The sequence below is a fragment of the Sminthopsis crassicaudata genome, chromosome 6, assembly GCF_048593235.1.
Source record: "Sminthopsis crassicaudata isolate SCR6 chromosome 6, ASM4859323v1, whole genome shotgun sequence".
NCBI lineage: Eukaryota > Metazoa > Chordata > Mammalia > Dasyuromorphia > Dasyuridae > Sminthopsis > Sminthopsis crassicaudata.
The window spans coordinates 59,996,801-60,020,196 of record NC_133622.1 but is presented as its reverse complement, the minus strand read 5'-3'; the positions used below and the strand labels follow the sequence as shown (position 1 = coordinate 60,020,196).

Sequence of the window (23,396 nt, the reverse complement as noted above, 5' to 3'; positions counted from 1 at the left end):
TAGTCTAGCCAGACCAGTTCTCAAATCATATTATAAAGCAGCAATTATCAAAATAATGTATAATTGGCTAAGAAATAAAGTGGTATGATAGTGAAAAAGATTAGGTATAAATGATCTAGTAAATGACCATAGTAATCCAATACATGATAAACGCAAAGATCCAAGTTTTTGGAACAAAAACTCATTATTTCACAAAAATTGATGAGAAATCTAGAAAAGTGTAACAGAAACTAGATATATAACATTTCACATTATACAGCAAGAACAGAAAGGGTATGTAATTTACACACAAAATTATTTGCCATAAGCAAGTTAAGAGAGCATGGAATAATCCATCTGTCATATCTATGAATGAAGGAAGAATTTAGGACACAAAAAACATATAAAGAACATTCCAAAATGTAAAATCAGAATTTTTGTTCTATAAAATTAAAAAAAACAAATTGTGCAAATAAAACCAATAGGATCAAAATTATAAGGAACACAGAAAAGTAAGGGGTGGGGGGAATTGTAATAAGTATTTTTGATAAAGGCTGCATTTACCAAATACATAGAAAATTGAGTCAAAATTATTAAAATGCTTATCATTCCCCAATTGATAAATGGTCAAAGGATATAAACAGGCAATTGCCAGATAAAGAAATAAAAATTCTCTATAAGCATATGGAAAAAAATAAAAAATAAAAAATAAAAACCCGCTCTAACTTGCTACTGATTAGAGAAATGCCTATAAGATTGGTTAATATGAAGAAGGAAGGAAGGAAGGAAGGAAGGAAGGAAGGAAGGAAGGAAGGAAGGAAGGAAGGAAGGAAGGAAGGAAGGAAGGAAGGAAGGAAGGAAGGAAGGAAGGAAGGAAGGAAGGAAGGAAGGAAGGAAGGAAGGAGGGATGGAAGGAAAGGAAGGGAGTGAGGGATGGAAGGAAAGAGGGATGGAAGGAAAGAGGAAGGAGAGAAAGAGAAAGAAAGAAAAAGAGAAAAAGAAAGAAAATGTTGGATGTTAGAGAGGATTCAGAAAAAATAAGACACTAAGGTACATTTGTTAGCGTTATGAATATTTTGGAGAACAATTTGAAACTATGCCCAAAGGACAACCAAACTGAATAACTTCTTGTCCAGCAATACCACTACTAAGTATGAATCCAAAAGAACTCATAAAAAGTAGAAAAGGACTCACAAGTACAATAAGTTATTTTTTGTGATGGCAAAAAATTAAAAATTGAGGGAATGCCAATCAACTGAACAAGTTATAATATATGATTGTGATGGAATTCTATTGTTATAAGAAATGACAGGCAAGGTAGTTTCAGAAAAAAAAAATTGGGGAAACACATGAATTCACATAAAGTGAAGAAAATATTTTGGTAAAACATAGTTATAGGTTAAAACCTCACACTTATAAAAACATAAGGTCAAAATGAATAAATTATTTAGACACAAAGGGTGATTGCATAAGTAAATTAGGGGAGTATAGAGAAAAGTACCTGTCAAATCTATTTAAAAAGGAAGTCTATGATTAAAGGAGAGATAGAGAAGATCATCAGAATTAAAATAGATAATTTTGAATATGTGAAATTAAAAAGCTTTTGCATAAGCAAAACTAATGTTGTCAAAATTAGAAGGAAAACAGGAAACTTGGTGGAAAATTACAGTAAGTTTCTCTGATAAAGGCCTCATTTCTCAGAGAGAACTGGGACAAATTTATAAATGTAAGATCCATTCCCCAGTTGATAAAAGCTTAAAGGAGATAAACATATAGTTCTCAGAAGAAGAAATCAAAGCTATCAATAGTCACATGAAAAATGGTCTAAATCAGTGCTAATTAGAGAAATGCAAATTAAAAGAACTGAGGTACCATCTCATGCCTCTTAGATTGATTATCATTCCAGAAAAAGAAATAGACAAATCCTGTAGGAAATGCAGAAAATTGGAACACTAATCCAATATTGGAGTGGTGAATTAATCCAACTGTTCTGGAGAACAATTTGGAACCTATGCCCAAAGGGCAAAACCACCACTATATCCCAAAGAGATCAAAGAAAAGGGGGAAAAAAAGAATATTTCTACAAAAATATTTTATAGCAGCTCTTTTTGTGGTGGCAAAGAATTGGAAAATGAAGGCAGTTCCATTGAATGGAGAATGGTTGAACAGGTTCTAGTATATGATTATGACCAAATTATAAGAAATGACAAGCAGGATGATTTTACAAAAAAACATAGGAAGACACATAAGAAGTCAATAAAAGTAAAATGAATAGAACCAGAAAACCATTTTACACAGTAACCGCAATATTAAAAGGATAATCCACTATAAAAAGACTCAGCAACTATGATCAAGACAATGATTCAAGACAATTCCAAAGATCCCATGATGAAAAATGCTATCCAGCTCCAGAGAGAGAATTAAAACTCTGAATGAAAATTAAAAACTTTTTTCCAACTTTCTTGTTTTTTTTTTTTTGTCTGTGTTTTCTTTCACTAACATGAAAATGCATTTTTCTTGACTTTACATGTGTAATCAATATCAAATCCCCTATCTTTCATTAAGAGTAGAGAGCCAGAAGGGAAAAAAAAAAAAAAAAAAAAAAAAAAAAACTTTAAAAATTAAAAAAAAAAAGTTAAAAGATTGTCATTTCTTTTATTTGTAATTGGTAAATATTTAGCTGTGTGTGGATGAATGGATAGAAGATAGATAGATAGATAGATAGATAGATAGATAGATAGATAGATAGATAAGATAGATAGAAAGTCAGGCAAAATATGGAAAAGTCATTGTCTGAAATAAGAAATTCTAGTTACCTTATAGCTCCTTCTTGCGATGTATTACTTTTATGAAATAGCTCAGAGTCTTACATTCTTTATTATATAGGAGCCCAGAGGTGAATATTAGACTCATTCAGTTTATAATCCCTGGAATAATTTGTAGGCAGAAAAAATTTTCCATAGTACTCCTAATTGTTTGGAACATTGATTTCTTTCCTGTCAACTTACTAGAATGACCTCATTTTTACCCATACATAGTCCTCTATAGTATCAATTCCAGTACAGAAATTAAGAGGTGTATAGTTCTCTTTTGGCTATACAAGCAAAAGCAATCAAAAAAGGAAGCTCTGGAGAAACCACTCAAATTGCCTCTCTGATCAAGCAAAAATATCTAGCCAGTCCTTCCCTCATCTTAACAGAATTCTTCATCATCCATTAAAAGTACATCAATTTTTTTTAATTGGCTTAGTAACCAGAAAAATCTCTATTTTCCCATTCTACTTTCTCTTCTCAAATGAGAAAAGGCAATAAAGAACAATAAATGTTTCTTTTCAGAAGTTTCACCTCTCAAGTTCTAGTTACCCTGAGGGGAACTTGTTGGAACTGAAGCAGTTTTTTAATGAGATTAATCTTTATTCTGCCAATCACAAAGTAGCAGATGAAGGCTTTTTATCTGCTAACTGCTCCAGCTCTTAGTTTCTTCCAATAGCTCAGGCAAAAGTACTTTTCAACCCCCTACTGAGTCTTTCTGGTCTTTTTGTCTTGCCAGATATTTTAATCAAAATGCCCCGAAGAAATCTAAATAGAGAAAGTTTGATCACCTGCAATCCTCTTCACATGGAGGACTTTTTTTCAAATCAATAAACAATCCATTAAGAGAGATGTTATTCTCCACAATCTCAGTTCTGTCATTGTTAAAATATTCCTTTAAAACAGAGGTACCAGCAGCAGAACCAGATTAAAATGTGATTGGGAAATACTTACAAAATAAATCAAATTCAATAGAACATAGATAATGTTAGTGTGTTGTATTCTGATTTAATTAATATGCTACCCAAAGGAATTCTTATTTAAGACTTAGCCTCCATTTCAATTTGAATTTGAACTTGTTCCCTTTATGTGTTTTCACAAGGATAACCATGATACTGGTTAAATGGGTATTATTCTATTAAAACAAAATTTTACAAATAAATATATATATACATATATATATATAAATATATATGTATATATATATATATATATATATATATATATATATATATATATATATATATATATATATATATATATATATATATATATATATATATATATATATATATATATATATATATATATCAATAAGTGCTGTTGAATTTTTGGTCTTCCTTTGGGCAAAAGTAATATCCATGATCTTTTCAATTATTTGGGAATATTTACAACTTTATCTTGAAAATCTACTTTAATCTCTAGCACGTTTCTTAACATATCTATTTAATTAGGTCCAGAAATTTTTCCTAAAAGCAAATTAAGTCATTGCTACAAATGAAATGCTAGTAGATATTTATGGTTGGTCAAATCATGTCTAATTCTTCATGTCCACATTTGAGGTTTTTTGGCAAAGATATTGGAGTACTTCATCATTTCCTTCTCCAGATCACTTTTCAGAAGAGCAAACTGAGTCAAGAGTATTAAATGTCTTGTCCAGAGTCACAAAACTAGTCAGAGTCTGAGTTCAGATTTGAAACTCAGGTTTTTCTGACTCTAAGCCTAGCATTCCCAAATGTTTAGCTATCCCAAACAAAAATACCCTATTTTATATCCATTTCTTCCCCTCCAGTTTTCACCTACAGATTATTTCTATATGTTTTCCCTTAGCTAGGTTGCTTCTCTTTGAAATTTCATTTTCCTCTCAAGTATTTTCATTTATTTATAAGATGAAACTGCACAAATTTTTTTCTAACTTTTTTTTCTTCCTTTTCCATCCTTTAAAAATTGTGGAGATTTTTTTTGTGTTATATTCTGCTATTTTGGAAATATCAGTCAGTCAATACATATATATTTTTTTTAAATGTCTACTATTCCCAGCACTGAATTCTGATAGCCCCAAGATCTTAAAGACCTTGTAATATGAGATTAGAAGCTGAGAATAAAATGAATAGGGCAAAAGACAGGTTTATTCAAGAAGAGATTACAGACAAAAGTAGGAGATAAAATAATCACCAGGAATGGCAAATAGGAAATAAAGTTGGATCACCATATAGTTAGACTAAATAGAACCATTCAGAGTAAGGAGAAAGATGCCATGAGACAAGTCATTATGAGGGAGAAAGATTATCCTCATAGTGGGTTTACTCCTTAATAGAATTTAGTGAAGATATTTATAATCAGATCTTTTAGAGGGGGATTACAGTTTTGAGCATTTTTCTCAGGCAGGCTGGACAGGTAGGCTGGGAATTCAGAGGGAGGGGTCTGGCACTGATGGAATACACCTGCTAACCAGGTCCCAGTCTTTGTTTCTAATGACATTCTAATCAAAATCTCAAAAGTGGTTTAAAGATCCCCAGAAGTTGGGAGATGATTCAAATCATTCATTTTGGTGACTATTCTGCACAGGTTAAATTTCTTTTTAGAATAGTGATAGATTTTGAATATTTCCCATTTTTCAAAATCAACACCTTATTAAAATAGCTCAAATAGAAGGAATCACAAACTAATCTTCCTTCTTTCTTCTAACTGAGACTTGCCTCTGACTTTTACCCTAACATATGATTTAAATGAACACAGACAAAATAAGTACTATGCCAATGACTATTCATTTGCTATTAAGATAAAAGTTTTAAATGATTGATATTCACAAAGATTATATTAATGACTTAATTATGAAACTTTTGAGGAATTTACAAGTCTTTCACCTCTTCCTCTCAGCTTCCTCCTCAAATCATATTTGAACATGGCTTAAAATATTCTACTCCATGCCAACTTTCCTACTCATCATCCAGTATCTTATGCTGACATATTTTTGATCTTTTAAGATTTCTCATAGAATCATATAATTCTTCATACTGTATTACAGATGTGGGTTCATAATCCAGTTGTCTTCAAGGTAGTTTGTTCACATTTATCATTAACACTGCAAGATTAAGAAGCCAAATATTCCAGGAAAGGATGTGATCTTTGGGTCCAGGATAAAATACATTTTATTTAACTTACCACTCTAAGGAGAATATGCAAAATATTAGCTTTGACTTTTTAATTTTTTTTTCATTTCTGGCTTCTTAAGATCATAGAATCAGAGTTAGAAGAGACCTTTGAAGTTAAATAATTCAACTACCCTCATTTGAACTTCAAGTGAGAAAATTGAGGCTCAGAGAGTTTGTGACTTGCCTAAAGTCATGCATGTTAAGTGGCAGAACAAAAATATCATCCCAAATCTTCTAACTTCATATCAAGAATTCTTTATGTCATACCACATTGCCTTTACTTGGATCAGAAAGAAAGACTACCACACCCAAGAGGAGGAAGAGGAAGAAGAGGAAAAAGAAGGAAAAAAAGATGTGGGAACAAGGGAGGGATCATGAGTAGGCTTTATAGTTCATTACAATCAGTATTTTCCTCTCTGGTGATGTTTATTACATATTCTACCTCCACCTCTGACCCATCATCTTCAACTGAAGTCCCTAGGGCTTCTGACAGGTGAATTTCATCATAAGTGGCCCAGCCCAGCCCCACTACTCTGGCCGAGTTCATGTCTTGTCTGTCTCTGTCTCTCTATCTCTCTGTCTCTCTGTCTCTCTGTTTTTATCTCCTTATGTCTCTCTGTCTCTCTGTTTTTATCTCCTTATGTCTGTCTGTCTGTCTGTCTGTCTGTCTGTCTGTCTGTCTGTCTCTCTCTCTCTCTCTCTCTCTCTCTCACACACACACACACACACACACAGAGTCCTCACCCCCACCCAATTCCATACATATCTCTATAAACAATAACCAAACCTGCATTACCTGGGAAGGACATTATTTGCTTACAATTCTAATATTATTCTTATTATAACTTTTAACATAACATTCCCACTCTAGTCATCCCTCCCTGGTAGGTGTTGTTTTACCCAACTAGAACTGGAGGCAAGGACCGTTTCGTTTTTTACATTTGTATATCCAACACTTAGCACAGTATAATATACATATGGTTCTGTTTCCTTGTAACACATTCATTCATTAATCACTGAACAAAGGTTATTCATTATTAGACCCCTCCATGTAATTTAATGTTCAGGGATTGTTTAACAATTATGTTTTTACTAGACACCTAAGTCCTCAATTTCCAGCATAGCTGCACTTCAGACATTTTAGAATAATTTGTCATAGGGAAAGTCATGTTGCTGCTACCTATTTTGGGGTTTAGGGATAACATTACTTTGGGGAGAAATACTTCTATGACTCGCTACAGCAGCTCTGGAGCCATCACCAGTCTTCTTCTCATTAATATAGATGAGTTAACAAGACAGTACAAACTTTAAACATAAAACCTTTACCAAACAAAAAAGCAAAATGAATAATTAGCTTAAAATATATTTAATAGGTGAAAACAAAAATAAACAAAATATAGTGGTCCACCTGAATCTGAAACAAAATTCTGTCACCAATGCAAATGATGTAAACTGTATCTCCTTTAATCTTTGGGAGGGGAATAGTTGGAAAGGCCCGGATATAAATTGGGTCCCCTTTACTCTTTGGATTAAGGGTGCTCTTGAATCTCAAATCCTCCTGGCCTCTGGGAAGGACCCCACCCATTCATGGAGAAAACTCCCAGATAAGCAATCTCATTCAATTAGAAATCTCACCTGGGACATTACCAAAGCCCTCGGTTGAATTGAAGAGATTGGTCCCTGGCTCAGAACCTACTAAATCACATGCTATGTGACCAGATTTGTACAAAAATCCTTACAGGAATTTGCCTGCTAAGAAAGTTGTTTCCTCAGTGTATACCCATTCTTGCCACAGACCTAGAACCTGGATTCTGTGGGGTTTGCAAATTCTTTTGCAAAGCCTGTGAACCAACCAGGGGATCCTATTGCCTCAGGGGAATTTTCAATCCTTATTTCTCACACCTCAACCCTGTTGTTGTTTTATTTTGTTTGTTTTAGCTAAAACAACCAAATAAATAATTGGAGACCTTGGAGTTAGGAAAATCTGGGTTTCAAGTTCAATCACCAAACTGTACTGGATTCATCTTCCTTCAGAGGTCACTTAAATTCTCAGTATGTTTGACAATATTCTAAGTTGTCAATAAAGCTAATTGTATGCTGCAGTTTCCTAACCAAGGAATACCTGATGAATGTGGTTTGGTCCTCAATATTTTTTGGATATTTTAGAATTCACTTTACCTTGTAAAATATCCCAATGCCTAGCATCTTTCAAGTGCTTTGTAAATATTTTATTCATAAGTCTAACATATTAGTAATATTAAACATGAATATGATTTATAATATGAGAAAATTATTTATTATATTGTTTAGGAAAATTATTATACTGTGTAAATCCAACTTTATTTGATTAAAGGTTGTCCACACTCAATTTAATAATGCTCTAGAAAAGCTGGAGATATCTACAAAGTATAAAGTGTTCCTCTCTCCAGGGCCTGCATTCATTCAAAGAATTCTTGTTTTCAGTTACTACACTTGAGTCTTGTGATAAGTTTACTTAAGCTTATGTTATGTGTTTTGGCTTTGGCCAAATTTCATTGAATAATGAGTTACAGCTACTCATATCTATTTTAAACTTCCTTGTTTTCTAGTTACCCTTTCTGCATTGTGTATGTGTATTTCTCATGTGGACATCCCCATCAAAGATAAATCTTTCAGACCTAGATGAGAAGGAGACCTGCCTTCTTTCTGGCTCACTCACCTCTACTAAATGACCAGATAATCTTTTGGGTTTGTTTTTACAAATAACAATAAATGAATGAGTATATATTGGGAATGTTAGAGTAACAATTTTTTTTTTTTTTTTTTGCTAATATATATAAATATCATTAAAAAAAAGTTTCAGAGGAATAATGGAGATCATGTGGAAAAAGAATTGTGCAGATGATCAGATGAGAACCTGTTGCATACTATATCATTCTATCCATAAATAATCAGCAGCTATTAAACTTGTTAGCTAGGTACTGTTCTTATTGCTGAGTGTTCAAATGGGAAGAATGTCACAATCCCTAAAGTCAAGGAGTTTATAATTGTGGTGAGGTGGGAATGAGTACATACATTAGAATATACATAATAAATGCAAAGATAATTGATTTTAAAAATGCAAGGAATTTTAATGCAAATTGGAGCTAGCTCTCATTGGATAGAATTTGGGGTCTGGAGTCAGGAAGAGGAGTTCAAATAAGGCTTCAGTTATTTAACAGGCTTTATAAACCTTGACCAGTCTCTTAAACTTTGCCTTAATCCACTGGAGAAAGTAATGGCAAATCACTCCAGTTTTTGTGCTAAAACAAAAATAAAAACTAACCCACAGAGAGTATCCCATGTGTTATAGTATACAAAGTCACAAAAAGTCAATCATGATTGATTGAATGACGAATAGCAACAAACTTAAAGGCAAATAGTAGGAAGAGCACTAATAGATGAGGAGAGAAGTAAAGGTTTCATTTAGAAGATAATGAAGTAATTTGTACTACTTCTTTTAGGACCAAAACATACTCTGAGTGAGACAAGCAGAAAGTAGGATTCAGGAATGGGACCAAGTCAATATAAAAGCATGGAGATGAGAGATATAGTGTCATGTGTTAAGAACTGAGAGATTGCTAGTTTGTACTTCTTTGAATGAGGATCAAGTATAGTGAATAAAAAGACTGTGAAAGGAATTTGGCACAGATGTCAAGGGTTTTACTAACTAAATGAAGTAATTTATATATTTTTTAAAGTTTTGCTGAGGGACATGGGATGCCATGATGTTGGTGATCTGTGCTACCTCTCTGGCTATCAGGATCTCTTGTTGATTTGCTGAAGTGGGGCTTACTCCTGGCAGGCTGGTGAGTTTCCTGTTTTAGACTTTTCCTCCTCCTCTACCCCTTAGCAAGGGAGAAGACCATCAAGTTTCCTGGGCTAAAAAATGGTTTCACCCTGTCTCCTTACTAGTTCTGCTTCTTCAGGACTAGCACTATTTCATATTTGCCCAAAAGTGAGCAGGGAAGGTTACAGAGATTTATTGCTTATTCTCCTATCTTGAATTTCAGAAGTGGAATCTAACAACAGTTTCAATTTGGATGCCAAACAGGTGGTGTCTTGTATATGCCGAGTCTAGATGGGATGTTTTTGTATTTCTTTGGTGCTACATTGAATCATTCCATGGTCTAGCCATAGGAGGATTCCTAATTGCTTGAAGCTGTGCTGAGCTTGTTGAAGGTCTGGCTGCAAGAGGATGTCTGTTTGGCATCTAAAATGTCTGGGCACTTAGGAATCTTCCAATGGATTCAATGGTTCAACAGAGGTTTCAGTGTACTACCAGGGAATCACAGAAACTTTCCGCCGGGGCTCAACAATCCCAGGTCAGTACCAGGTAAGTTGCCAGACTCCTATAGCCCCCATTAGTGACAAGCACACCCCACCTGATCCCCACTCTTTAAGCCAGCACCAGACACAAGTCCCTCAGGCCTCAGGGCAACATCAGGGAAGCTCCAGGTAAACAGCCAGTACCTGTAAACAGAGTATTCTTTCCACCTACAGAACAGAGTTCACATTTAAAAAGAAAGGGACAAGGAAATGAAAGTGTGTGTGTGTGTGTGTGTGTGTGTGTGTGTGTGTGTGTGTGTGTGTGTGTGTGTGTGTGAGAGAGAGAGAGAGAGAGAGAGAGAGAGAGAGAGAGAGAGAGAGAGAGAGAGAGACAGAGAGACAGAGAGACAGAGAGACAGAGAGACAGAGAGACAGAGAGACAGAGACAGAGAGAGACAGAGACAGAGACAGAGACAGAGATATAGAGACAAAGAGAGAGAGCCAGTAAGAGAAACAGACAAACAGAAGAAGAAAACAACAACCAAGAAAGAATCTGACCATAGAAAGTTATTATAGTGTCAGAGAAGACTGAAACACAAATTCAGAAATGGACAACAATGTCAAAATACCTATGGATAAATCCCACAAGCCCAAAAATAAACAGGAAGTGATCTTAAGCCCAGAAAAAAATTGTAGAAGTGTTCCAAAAAGGAACTCAAAATACATAAAAAAAAAGATATAAAAAAGATTGCTGGGTGGAAGAAATGAGACTGATACAACAGAATCAAGAAAAAAGGAGTCATTATCTTGGGAAACTGCTTCAAAATAGAACTGGCCAAATAGAAAAAAAAAAAAAAAAAAAGTATAAAAGCTATTTAAGAAAAACAATATTCTACAAGCTGGAATTTGGCAAGTGGAAGCTAATGAATCTATGAGACATCAAGCATCAATCAAACAAATCCAAAATATGAATAAAGAGGAAAAAAATGCAAAATGCCATTTTACCTGGAAAATAGATTTAGGTGAGGCAATGTCAGAATCAATGGACTACCTGAAAGTTGTAACAAAAAGAAGATCTGGATAATATCTTTCTTCTTCTTCTTCTTCTTCTTCTTCTTCTTCTTCTTCTTCTTCTTCTTCTTCTTCTTCTTCTTCTTCTTCTTCTTCTTCTTCTTCTTCTTCTTCTTCTTCTTCTTCTTCTTCTTCTTCTTCTTCTTCTTCTTCTTCTTCTTCTTCTTCTTCTTCTTCTTCTTCTTCTCCTTCTCCTTCTCCTTCTCTTCCTTCTCCTTCTCTTCCTTCTCTCCTCCTCCTCCTCCTCCTCCTCCTCCTCCTCCTCCTCCTCCTCCTCCTCCCCCTCCTCCTCCTCCTTCTCCTCCTCCTTCTTTTTTACCTCCTCCTCCTCCTCCTCCTCCACCTCCCCCTCCTCCTCCCCCTCCTCCTCCTCCTCCTCCACCTCCTCCTTCTCTTCCACCTCCTCCTCCTCCTCCTCCACCTCCTCCTTCTCTTCCACCTCCTCCTCCTCCTCCTCCTCCACCTCCTCCTTCTCTTCCACCTCCTCCTCCTCCTCCTCCACCTCCTCCTTCTCTTCCACCTCCTCCTCCTCCTCCTCCACCTCCTCCTTCTCTTCCACCACCTCCTCCTCCTCCTCCACCTCCTCCTTCTCTTCCACCTCCTCCTCCTTCTCCACCTCCTCCTCCTTCTTCTTCTTCTTGTTTTTATTTACCAGATATTTGCATGGCTAATTTTACAACATTGACAATTTCCAAACCATTTGTTCCAATTTTCCCCCCTCCCCCCCCCCCACAGATGGCAGGTGGACCAATATATGTTAAACATGTTAGAGTATAAATTAAATACAATATATGTATACATGACCAAACAGTTGTTTTGCTGAACAAAAAGAATCAGACTTTGAAATAGTGTACATTTAGCCTGTGAAGGAAATTCAAAATGCAGGCGGACAAAATTAGAGGGATTGAAAATTCTATGTACTGGTTCATAGTCATCTCCCAGAGTTCTTTCACTGAGTGTAGCTGGTTCAGTTCATTTCTGCTCTATTGGAACTGATTTGGTTCATCTCATTGTTGGAGAGGGCCACATCCATCAGAATTGATCATCATACAGTATTGTTGTTGAAGTATATAATGATCTCCTGTCCTGCTTATTTCACTCAGCATCAGTTCATGTGAGTCTCTCTAGGCCTTTCTGAAATCATCCTGTTGATAATTTCTTACAGAACAATAATATTCCATAATATTAAAATACCACAATTTATTCAATTGATAGGCATCCACTTAGTTTCCAGTTTCTGGCCACCACAAAGAAGGCTGCCACAACATTCTTGTACATACAGGTTCCTTTCCCTTCTTTAAGATCTCTTTGAGATACAAACCTAGTAGCAACGCTGCTGGATCAAAGGGTATGCACAGTTTGATAACTTTTTGATCATAGTTCCAAATTGCTCTCCAGAATGACTGGATGTATTCGCAGTTCCACCAACAATGTATCAGTGTCCCTGTTTTTCCACATCCCCTCCAACATTCTGCATTACCATTCCCTGTCATTCTAGCCAATCTGACAGATGTGTAGTGGTATCTCAGAGTTGTCTTAATTTGCATTTCTCTGATTATTAATGATTTGGAGCATCTTTTCATATGACTAGAAATAGTTTCAATTTCTTTATCTGAGAATTGTCTGTTCATATCCTTTGGCAATTTATCAATTGGAGATTGGCTTGGTTTCTTATATATTACTGGATAATATCTTCTAAGAAGTTATCTATGAAAACTGTCCTGATGTCCTGGAATAAGAGGGAAAAAATAGGCATGGAAAAAGTTCATTGATTACCTAAGGAAACAGATTCCAATAGAAAATTCTAAGAAACATAATATCCAAATTTCAAAAGTGTCAGGTCAAGGAAAATATACAAGTGGTCAGAAAGAAACAATTCAATCATTGGTGAGTCACAAACAGGATTACAGAGGACCTAGAAGCTGCAACATTAAAGGATCTGAGATTATAGAACATGATATTCTATGGAACAAAGGACCTAGGCATACAAACAATAATCATTACCTGAGTAAAATTAAGCATAATACTTCAAGATGAAAATGGTCATTTAATGAAAAAGAAAGATTTCAGGCTTTCATAAGATGATGGCCATAACTAAATCAAAAATCTGTCCTTTAATATCAAGATCCAAGAGAAACATAAAAAGGTAAATGGAAAAGAAAATGAAAGGAATTCAACAGAACTAAGCTGTTTATTTCCCTACAAAGGAAAATGATTATAATCCTTAATAATATTATCATTAATGGTATGCTAGAAGGAATACATATAGACTGAATTATAGGTATAAGGCAAATTTGAAGGAATGACATAAAAATAAATTGTGATGAGAAAGGGGAAAATACTGGGTATAGAAGGAAGGAAGAGGCCAAATGAAGTTAACTATTTTATGAGAAGAGATGTGAAAAATCTATTTTAGTGGAGGGAGATATGGGAAAGTGAACAATAAGCATTCCTTGAACCTTATTTTACATTTTGGCTTAAAGAGTGAATTATAAGCCCAATCAGTTGAATATAGACATTTATTTACTCAATAGGAAAGTAGGAGAGAAGGACAGTAAATAAAGGGTGTGGAAGGTAAGTAGTGATAGAAGCTGCTGAGCCAGATTAAGGGAGGTAGTAGATCTAAGCAAAACACAGGTGAGGAGGAAAAAAGTGAAAGGGGAGAGAGAGAGAGGACAAAGGAAAGGAAGAATATGTTGAAGGAATATACACATGTAATAATCATAATTGTCAATGTGAATATGATGAACACTTACATAAAACAAAAGCAGATAGCAGAGTGGATCAAAACACAGAATCATACAATATATTGTTTGGAATAAGCACATTTGAAGCAGAGAGACATATACAGAGTAAAGGTAAAGGGCTAGAGTGGAATCTAATATGCTTTAGCTGAAGAAAAAAGAGAAAGGAGCAGGGGTAGCAATCCTGATCACAGACAAAGCAAAAACAAAAAATAAGACTAATTAAATGTGCTAAGAAAGGAAACTATATCTTGCAAAAAGGTACCATTGATAGTGAAGAAGTATCAACATTAAACATTTTTTGTAAAAAGTGTATAGTAATCGAATTCTTAAAGGAGAAGTTAAGAGAATTATATAAAGAAATAAACACTAAGTCTATACAGTTAGAGACGTCAACTGTCCCTTTTCAGAACTTGATAAAACCAATCCCCAAAAGAAAGAAAGAAAAAAACAAAAACATGAAGTAGAATATTTTAAAACTTAGATATGATAGACTTTTGTAGAAAACTGAATGGAAACAGAAAGGAATGTAATTTATGTCATTTACACAAAATAAGCTGTAATAAGAAATAAAATTTCAAAACCAAATGGGAAAGACGGAAATATTAAATGTATTTTGGGGGGATCACAATGCAATAAAAATTACATACAACAAAGGGCAATGAATAGATAGGAGTACAGATAAGACAGTACTTAAAAAATAAGGTATTTCTCTAAATTCTTGCATCAACAAAATGAAAAAAAAAAATTAGATCAATGAATTAGGCAAACAACACAAATACCTTGAAAAAAGTGATTAAAGATCCCCAATTGAGCACCAACATGAAAATCAAAGGTGAAATGAATAAAATTGAAAGCAAAAACAAAACAAAAACAAAACAACAGCAAAAATCTATTGAACTAATAAAATTATGTAAGAGCTAGTTTAATGAAAAAATCAATAAGATAGATGTCATTATTGAATTTTTTTTTAAAACGAAGAAAAATATATCCAGTATCAATAATGAAAAGGGTGAAATTGCTACCAATGACAAAAGAAATTAAAGCATCATTAGAAAATATTTTGCCCAATTATATTCCAATATATCTTACAATCTAAGCAAATTTGATGAATATTTACAAACATGTACATTAACTAGATTAATAAATCATGAAACAAAAAGCCTAAATAATTCTATCTTAGAAAAAGAGATTGAACAAATATTATCAAATTCCTTTGGGAAAAATCCCCAGATCTAGAAGAGTTCATGAGTAAATACATTTAAATAACAATTCCAATGCTATATAAACTATTAGGAAACATAGGTGAAGAAGATGATGTATCAAACTTTTTTATGACACAAATATGGTTCTGATACTTAAGCTTAGATAAGCTACAACAGAGAAAGAAAATTGTAGAACAATTTCCCTAATGAATATTGATGCAAAAAGTTTAAATAAAACAATACCAAGGTAATTATAGCAATAAATCACAAAGATTGTACACTATGACATGGTGGGTTTATACCAAGAATGCAGGGTTGGCTAAATATTAGAAAAATCATCAGCATAATATCAATAAGAAAACCAAGAGAAATCACATGATTAGTTCAATAGATGCTAAAAAATGTTTTGACAAAATATAGCACCATTCATATTAAAAACACTGAAAAGCATAGACTTGAAATGGAAAGAAACATATGCAACCAGAAAGAAGACTATTGGGATGGAATGTAGATTACAACATAGAATTTTCACCTTTTTTGTTGTTGCTTGCATGACTTTTTTCCCCATTCTCATGTTTGTTTTGTTTTGTTTTGTTTTGTTTTGTTTTGTTTACTTCTTGATATGATTTTTCTTGTGCAGCATGATAAGTGTGGAAATATGTTTAGAAGAATTGCACATGTTTAACCTATATTGGATTACTTGCTGCCTAGGGGAGGAGGATGGTAGGAAAGGAGGAAAGAAATTGTGGAGCACATGGTTTTGCAAGGATGAATGTTGAAGATTATCTTTGCATGTATTTTGAAAATAAAAAGCTATGCAAATAAATAAATAAAGTGTAAAAATAAATATCAGAAAGTATAGGCATAAAGAGAGAGACCTTTCCTCAAAATGATACTCATTATCTACTAAAATCATTAGTAAGTATTATCTATAATGATAAAAAAAAAAATCTATATCTGTAAATGGTAGAATATTTATAAGGTAGAAAAAAAGCCTTCCCAATAAGAACAGGGGTGAAACAAGGGTGCTAATTAATTATTATTCAATATCACCTTAGAAATGTTAGCTTTAGCAATAAAAAGAAGTAAAAGAAATCCAAGGATTCAAAGTAAGCAATAAAGAAACACTAATACCACTATTTGCAGTATGATGGCATACTTAGAGAACCCTAGAACATCAACTAAAAAAAATTAGTTTGAAATAATTAACAACTTTAGCAGAATTGCATTATATAAAATAAATCCACATAAATCATCAGCATTTCTTCACATGACTAACAAAGCCCAGAAAGAGATAAGAGAAATTCCATTAATAGTAACAAACACTATAAAGTATTTAGAAGTCTGTCTGCCAAGACAAACATGGAGACCATATGAATGCAGTTATAAAAGAGACACAAATTGAGATCTAAACAATTGGAAAAATATCAGTTGTTCATGGGAAGGCCAAGCCAATATAATAAAAAAAAATTGCCAAATTTTATTATTTATTATTTATTATCAAACTACCAAAGAAACTTGACAAAGCTAGACCAAAAAAAAAAAAAAAATAAATAAATAACAACAAAATTATCTGGAAGAACAAAATGTCAAGAATATCAAGGAAATAATGAAAAAAAAATACAAAGGAAGGTGGCTTGTAAAAGCACCAAATTATATTATAAAGCAGTAATCACAGAAACAATCTGGAGAAAAAGAGTATGGAATAGATGGTCAATGGAATAGATTAGGTACACCAAACATAGAAGTCACTGACAAAAGTAATCTTGTATTTGATAAACCCAAAGACCCCAGCTTTGGGAATAGGTACTTACTATCTGACAAAAACTGCTAGGAAAACTGGAAAACAATAGGACAAAAAGTAGCTAGAGACCAACATTTCACACTGTGCCTAAAAGGCAAATACCCTTTGAGTCAGCAATACAACTACTAGGTTTTCATCCAAACAGATTATTAAAATAAGCAAAGGACCTACATATACAAAAATATTTACAGCAGACTTTTTGGTGATGGCAAAATGTTGAAAAGTGAAGGGATATCCCTCAGTTAGAGAATGACTGAACAAGCTATTGTATATGAATGTATTGTATTGTATATTGTATTATATCAATTTTATTGATAAATTTATTTTATATCAATTTATTGATTATATCAATTTATTGATATAATTTATCAATTTATATTATTTATATTTGATAATTGATTTATATCAATTTATATTATATCAATTTATTCCAAAAAGAAATGAGGAATAGAAAGATTTCATAAAACCTTTGAAAAGCTTGTATGAACTGATGCAAAGTACAATGAGCAAAGCCAGGAAAACTTTATACATAGTATCAGCAGCCTTGTCTGATCAATTATTATTAATTTCTCTCTTCTAAGGAACACAACAAATGATCCAAAATGAGTACAAAGGACTCATAGAGGAAAATGCCATTCAGAGCTAGATAAAGAACTGGTGCACTCTAAATGGAGATTGAAATAGGTTTTATTTTTAACTTTCTTATTTGCTCATGATTTTTTTTTTATTTTGATCTTTTTTTTTTACTTTTTTTTTCAACTGTGACTAATATGCAAATGTGTTTTACATGTTAGCAGATGTATAAAAGATATTCAACTACCCACCATGTTTGGAAAACAGGGAAGGAAGAAAGATAGAAAAAGTTGAAAATGGAAATTTTGTAAAAATGAGTGCTGAAATATTTCTTGACATGCATCTGGGGAAAATTAAATACTATTAACATGTTAAAAGCATTTAAAAAATTAAACTGGAAAAAAGTGAAAAACTACAGGGAGTTGCTGTCATTGACTGAGGAAAGGAGCAATATCATCACATCTATACTTAGAAAATTACTTTGGGAGCTATGTGAAGAAAGGGACAAAATTGGTATATGGAGGCTAATGTAAAAGTATAGTGAAGAAATGATGAGAACATGAACTAAGGTAGTGGTTATGATGCAAGAGATGCTGTAGAATTGTATATGTTGAAAGATGTAATTGATTAAATATGTAGAGGAAATGAATATACAAATTTGAAGATAATTGATGGTATTGAGGTGGGAGAGATTAATGGAATTGTGTCCTTGATAGAAATAGGGAAGTACAAAATTGGGATTCATTTGGAAAGAAAAACTCTGATTTGTCTTTTGAACCATTTGAGTTAAGCTATCTCCAGGACATTGAGTTTAAAATGGTGAATAACAGGTGCTGGTGAAGGCTTAGACCAAATTCTGTGTTCACTTCTATCTTTATCTCTATGATCCTTGATCCTTTTTTATGTACAATTTAAGTATTTCAAAGAAATAGTATGACTGGCAGCTATTATGGCAAGGAAATTGACTCTGTAGTTTCTTCATCTGGATTGATGAGAATTAGGAAAAAGGGTAAAAAGACCAAGACTCATTTCTAATATTGGGCCTATGGGTTCAAAAATTGACTTTCAAATTAATTTTGGAAAACAACCCATGCATAATGTGAGAGCTATAGATATCGATTCATACCTGCCATCTTTTAGTAAATTGCGCCATCACTTAATTTAATATAGTTTTTGATCTCTATTTAAACTAGGTTGCTTTCCAAAAGAGCTTTATCCAATATCACATCCAAGGCAATAAACAGTTTATTCTCAATTTCTGGAATGACTTCCTCACTCCCATCTGAAAAACCTTGTTTTGTCATTCCTTTCCTGTTCTATATTCAACCCATGAGGCTTTACCTAATTAATTACACAGGAGATCCCTTTAACCACATATTGGTCCTCCATTCTTCCCAGGTGGCTAGTCACTCAGCATTTAACTATATTGCTCTACACAGCTATAGTTATAATCATACATCTTTCTTTATTTATATATGGAGTTATGTATATGTTTTGGCTTGTATCATCTCAATTATCCAAAACAGTTTGTCCTTATTGTTTATCAGCAGCAGATGTTTATGTTCTCACTAAAGAGATTGGTTTAAAACAAATAAACTTTGGTTAGCATTTTCACTTTCTTTAATTTTAACAACTTTTTTGACATTCACTGAATTCTATTCTTTTCAGGATTATCTTTATTTAGGAAATGTTAATAAGAGGCAAGGAGATTTCCTCTCCACACTTAGTTCAGAACCAGACATTTTCTCCAGGTATTGCTGGATTGCTTGGTCTCTTAGACATTTTCCAACTCTGAGATTCAAAGATTCTGACTCCTAAATTTATTAAAGATATGAGCCACAAACACGTCGTAGAAAGATAGATTCTAAGTGTCCTCAAGTGATATGGGGAAACTGAGTTTTCTAATTTCTTTCATTATGGATCTTCCTGGTCTTTCTTTGAAGAGCTATAATATTACTTAGAATGTTCATCTACATTCAGGTGAGATTCCTGCCAATTCCCTAAAATTATAATAATGATAATAATAATAAGGATTCTAAATATAAATAAATTATTTCTCATGGAAGTTATTTTTTCCTACTGATTCTTCTTTATTAGAATAAATGAAAGTTGTCTGAATTTTTATTCATATTTCCTATTATTCCTTTATTGAGCTTGTAAAAAAAGTACAAGTCTGCTATTATTTCCTAAAAAAATAAATAAATAAATAAATAAACAAACAAATAAATAAATAAATAAAACACTATTTGGTAATATGCATATGTTGATTTTTGGATTAATTGCTCAACACTAGTATTTGCTATTGGTTCTATTACTAAAAATCTATTAAATTATTTATTAATTGGGCTGTACATGCCAAGAATTGTGTTAGATACCAGGAATTCAAGGTGGAAAGAAAATAAAATGAAAAGAGTCCTGTCTTCATCAAGCTTAGAATTTAATGCTTGTGAGAGACCTATGCAAATAAATATAATAATATAGGTCACAATAGAATTAAAATCATAAGTGATGTCTAATGGGGTGACAGTAGAGAGACAAAGAGGAAGAGATCACTTCTAGCAATAAGGAATGGTGTTTATTCAACACTTTCGAATTTACGAATTCTTTCATTTTCTCTAATACTTTTATGAAATAGGTATTATGTATATTGGTGATTCTTTTATAGATGAGTAAACCATAATTTTAAGAACTGACATGATCCTCCATGATCATACATTTTAGAAATCAAAACTAGATTTGGGTGACTCCTCCATCTTTGCTATTATAAGTTATATTACACTTTTTTTCTGTTGTTTTTTTTTTTTTCCTCAAAACTGTAAGAATAAGGGAAAGGTCATTGATGATGTCATATATGAAATGGACATTAAGGAGAGAATTTGTATGGGTAGAGAAAATAACATTTACTCACATTAAAATAACACTCCCCAATTTTCAAATGTCTTTCCTCATAGCAAATGTATGAGATAATTTATACAAATAATATTAATCCTGGTTTGCAAATCAGAGAAATTGAAAAAGGAAACTAAGGTGTATGGATTAAACAATTGGCCCCAAACCAGGCCCAAGTTGGCAAATAACATAGATGGGATTCAAATGCAAGTCTAATTGATTCTTATACCCATTAGATGTCCTTTCCACTATTCTATAAGATATAAAGATGTCTGTTCTGGTCAGCTATTTATATAGAGAGGAATAATGGGGGGAAAAAAAAAAAAAAAAAACAACAAGAAAACTATTAAGGAAGAGCATTTTTTCCAGATCAGATATATATATATATATATATATATATATATATATATATATATATATATATATAAAACCAGAATAATGAAGTATCTCAAATTCAGACTTTATAGGGAAAAAATAAATAAACTAGATTGTTTAGTCTGTAGAGGAAACTTAAGGAGAACAAAATGGCTATCTGCAAGTATTTGAAATTCTAGGCTATGGAAGATAGGCTAAGGTTTGAAGAGGCAAGTTTAGACTTCATATAAAGGAAGATTTTTTTTTTTTTTTTTATTAGAGATATCCAAAGTTGAATGGGATGTATTGAGGGAGAAGTTTTCTCTTTGCCCTCTAGAGATATTCAAGCACAGAATGAATAACCACTTCTCAGATATATTGTAGAAAAAATTTATTTTTTAAGATATTGAATTGGAATAAAGAGCTTCTGATAACCCTCTCAACATTCTGTGATTTGGGGTGAGGGAAAGAAGAAAGATGAGTTTAAAGTACCCTCTATAGACAGAAGACCTCCTAGAAAAGAATTATAATCATATCATCTCCAATTACAAACAAACCAAATCTGCTGGGTAATTTCAGTGTGAAAGTATGTGTGTCATATTTCCAAAGCTTCTAATGAAATATTTCTATGGTTTCTTTTATTGTTTATGTGACAGAAAAGTTCAGATAACATATTTAGTCTGCATATTGAATTGGCAGAAATAGATTTTGAAGTACCTATTTGAGGAGGGTTTTTTTTAATTAATTCAAAATTAATGCAAACACTAAAGGAAAATTTCCTAAAATATTATTGACAAGGCATTTTCAATTATATATGAAGTACTCTGAGAAACAAAACTGAAAAAATAGCTATTTTTTTTTCACCAAATGAATCAACAAAGGATTTCAACTTACTTAACAACTTGAGTGTCTGCAATATTAGCATAATGCCATGTTTCTTAATAATGCTGTTAGATTTTTATCTCAGAATGTTGAAAGTTATCCATACATAATTGGTACTTTTCATAAATATTATCAGTCCCTTGGTATATTCTAAGAAATCAGTCAATTCATTTCATCTCCCTGAGGGAGGAAAGCAATAAATTCTACATTTGGAAAACATCCTCATTTGAATATGAAGAAACATTCTCAAGGGAATTTAGGCAAATTTTGAAAATATTATTTAAGCAAAGAACTTGAGAGAGAATGGAAGAAAAAACATACAAAGACTTTTCCAAGAGCTTATGAACAAATATTCCCACAAAAGAGACAAATAAAGCTCTCCTTATTTTTTGGAAAAGTTAATCTAATGGTTATAGAACATTATAATCATAGTTCTTTAAAAAAAAAAAAAAAGTTGTTTTTCTGCATTTATTTTTCCTTTTCCTTATAAAGCAAGATTTACTACAAAGGCCAGTGGGTAGTGTGCTTCCAGTGCCTACAATGCTAAGAAATGCTTTGATATAACTTTAAAGAGAATTGAAACTAATGGAGAGCATTAGTTTGCCATTTGACTATTTTTTAAAAATAGTATATAAGTATATATATATATAATAGTATGTAAATATATAAGTATGATTCCTGAATGTATAATAATCAAATCTAGATAGCTCTCTTTGCTTGCTATCAATTTTGGTTTTATTCATTAATCTATTTTTATAATTTATATATATTTAAATCTATCTATATATGTGTTTTTGCATACAACATTTTGAAAACTTGTGAATAGCAAGAACTATGATGAAAAGAAAGGCAAAAACAGGAAAAAAAAATGAAGAAAAGAGCCTTAAGAATAAAAAAAAAAATTTCAGAGCATTAAATTTCTATAGCCTAGTAGATAGACCTACACCTTAGCAAAGAGCCTTGAAGATAGTAGATATTTAGTATATTTGTGACTTGAAGGCCATGTAGTATGAATGAAGAAGGAAAAATTGGGATATATCAGGGGAGAGAGTCCTATGCTAAAGAAAGCAAAGTTTCTAAAGGAACTGAAGGATTGAATGCATGGCACATTTCACAATTCAATTAGACTTTCACTGTCCTGTGGCACTCACTCACCCCCTAGCCTCCACCAAATTACCCAATGATTCTTAAATTTGAAATCTCAGTAGGTACTGTTAAGTCTAGGCAGGTGGATTTTACTCAGTTATATTTACAAGCAGTTTTATACCAACACAAGAAGTGCTTTATTCTATGTTAAAAATTTTGGGCACCCTTCCCAGAGTGCCTACAGATGGCCAACAAAGGTGGCAATCTGATTTACCCGGTGCTGTTAGAAAGAGAAAGAAGTACATGGCCAATAATGTCTCTGATTGTGAGGGGGAAGGGAGGAAGAAAATATTACATTAGGTGATTCAGGTAAAATCCTATTTTGTTGGAACATATGAAGTCTTCAAATGACAAAGTAATTGCCTAATAAAATGTTACAGTACAGCCCTAAGCAGAAAAATGAAGCAATTATTTTTTTATGTAGCTCTTAGCTTTCCTAACCCAGAATTCCTTTGTTCTTTTGTTTTGCTTTTCCTCTTGATCTGTTTGAAGAGTGT

The 23,396-nt window shown here is 32.8% G+C and overlaps 1 pseudogene; it reads right to left on the bottom strand.

Moving 5' to 3' along the window:
• Positions 1-6,491, bottom strand: part of LOC141547266 (chromodomain Y-like protein 2 pseudogene) — an 87,469-nt pseudogene extending 80,978 nt beyond the window's left edge.
• Positions 6,492-23,396: the final 16,905 nt, after the last annotated feature.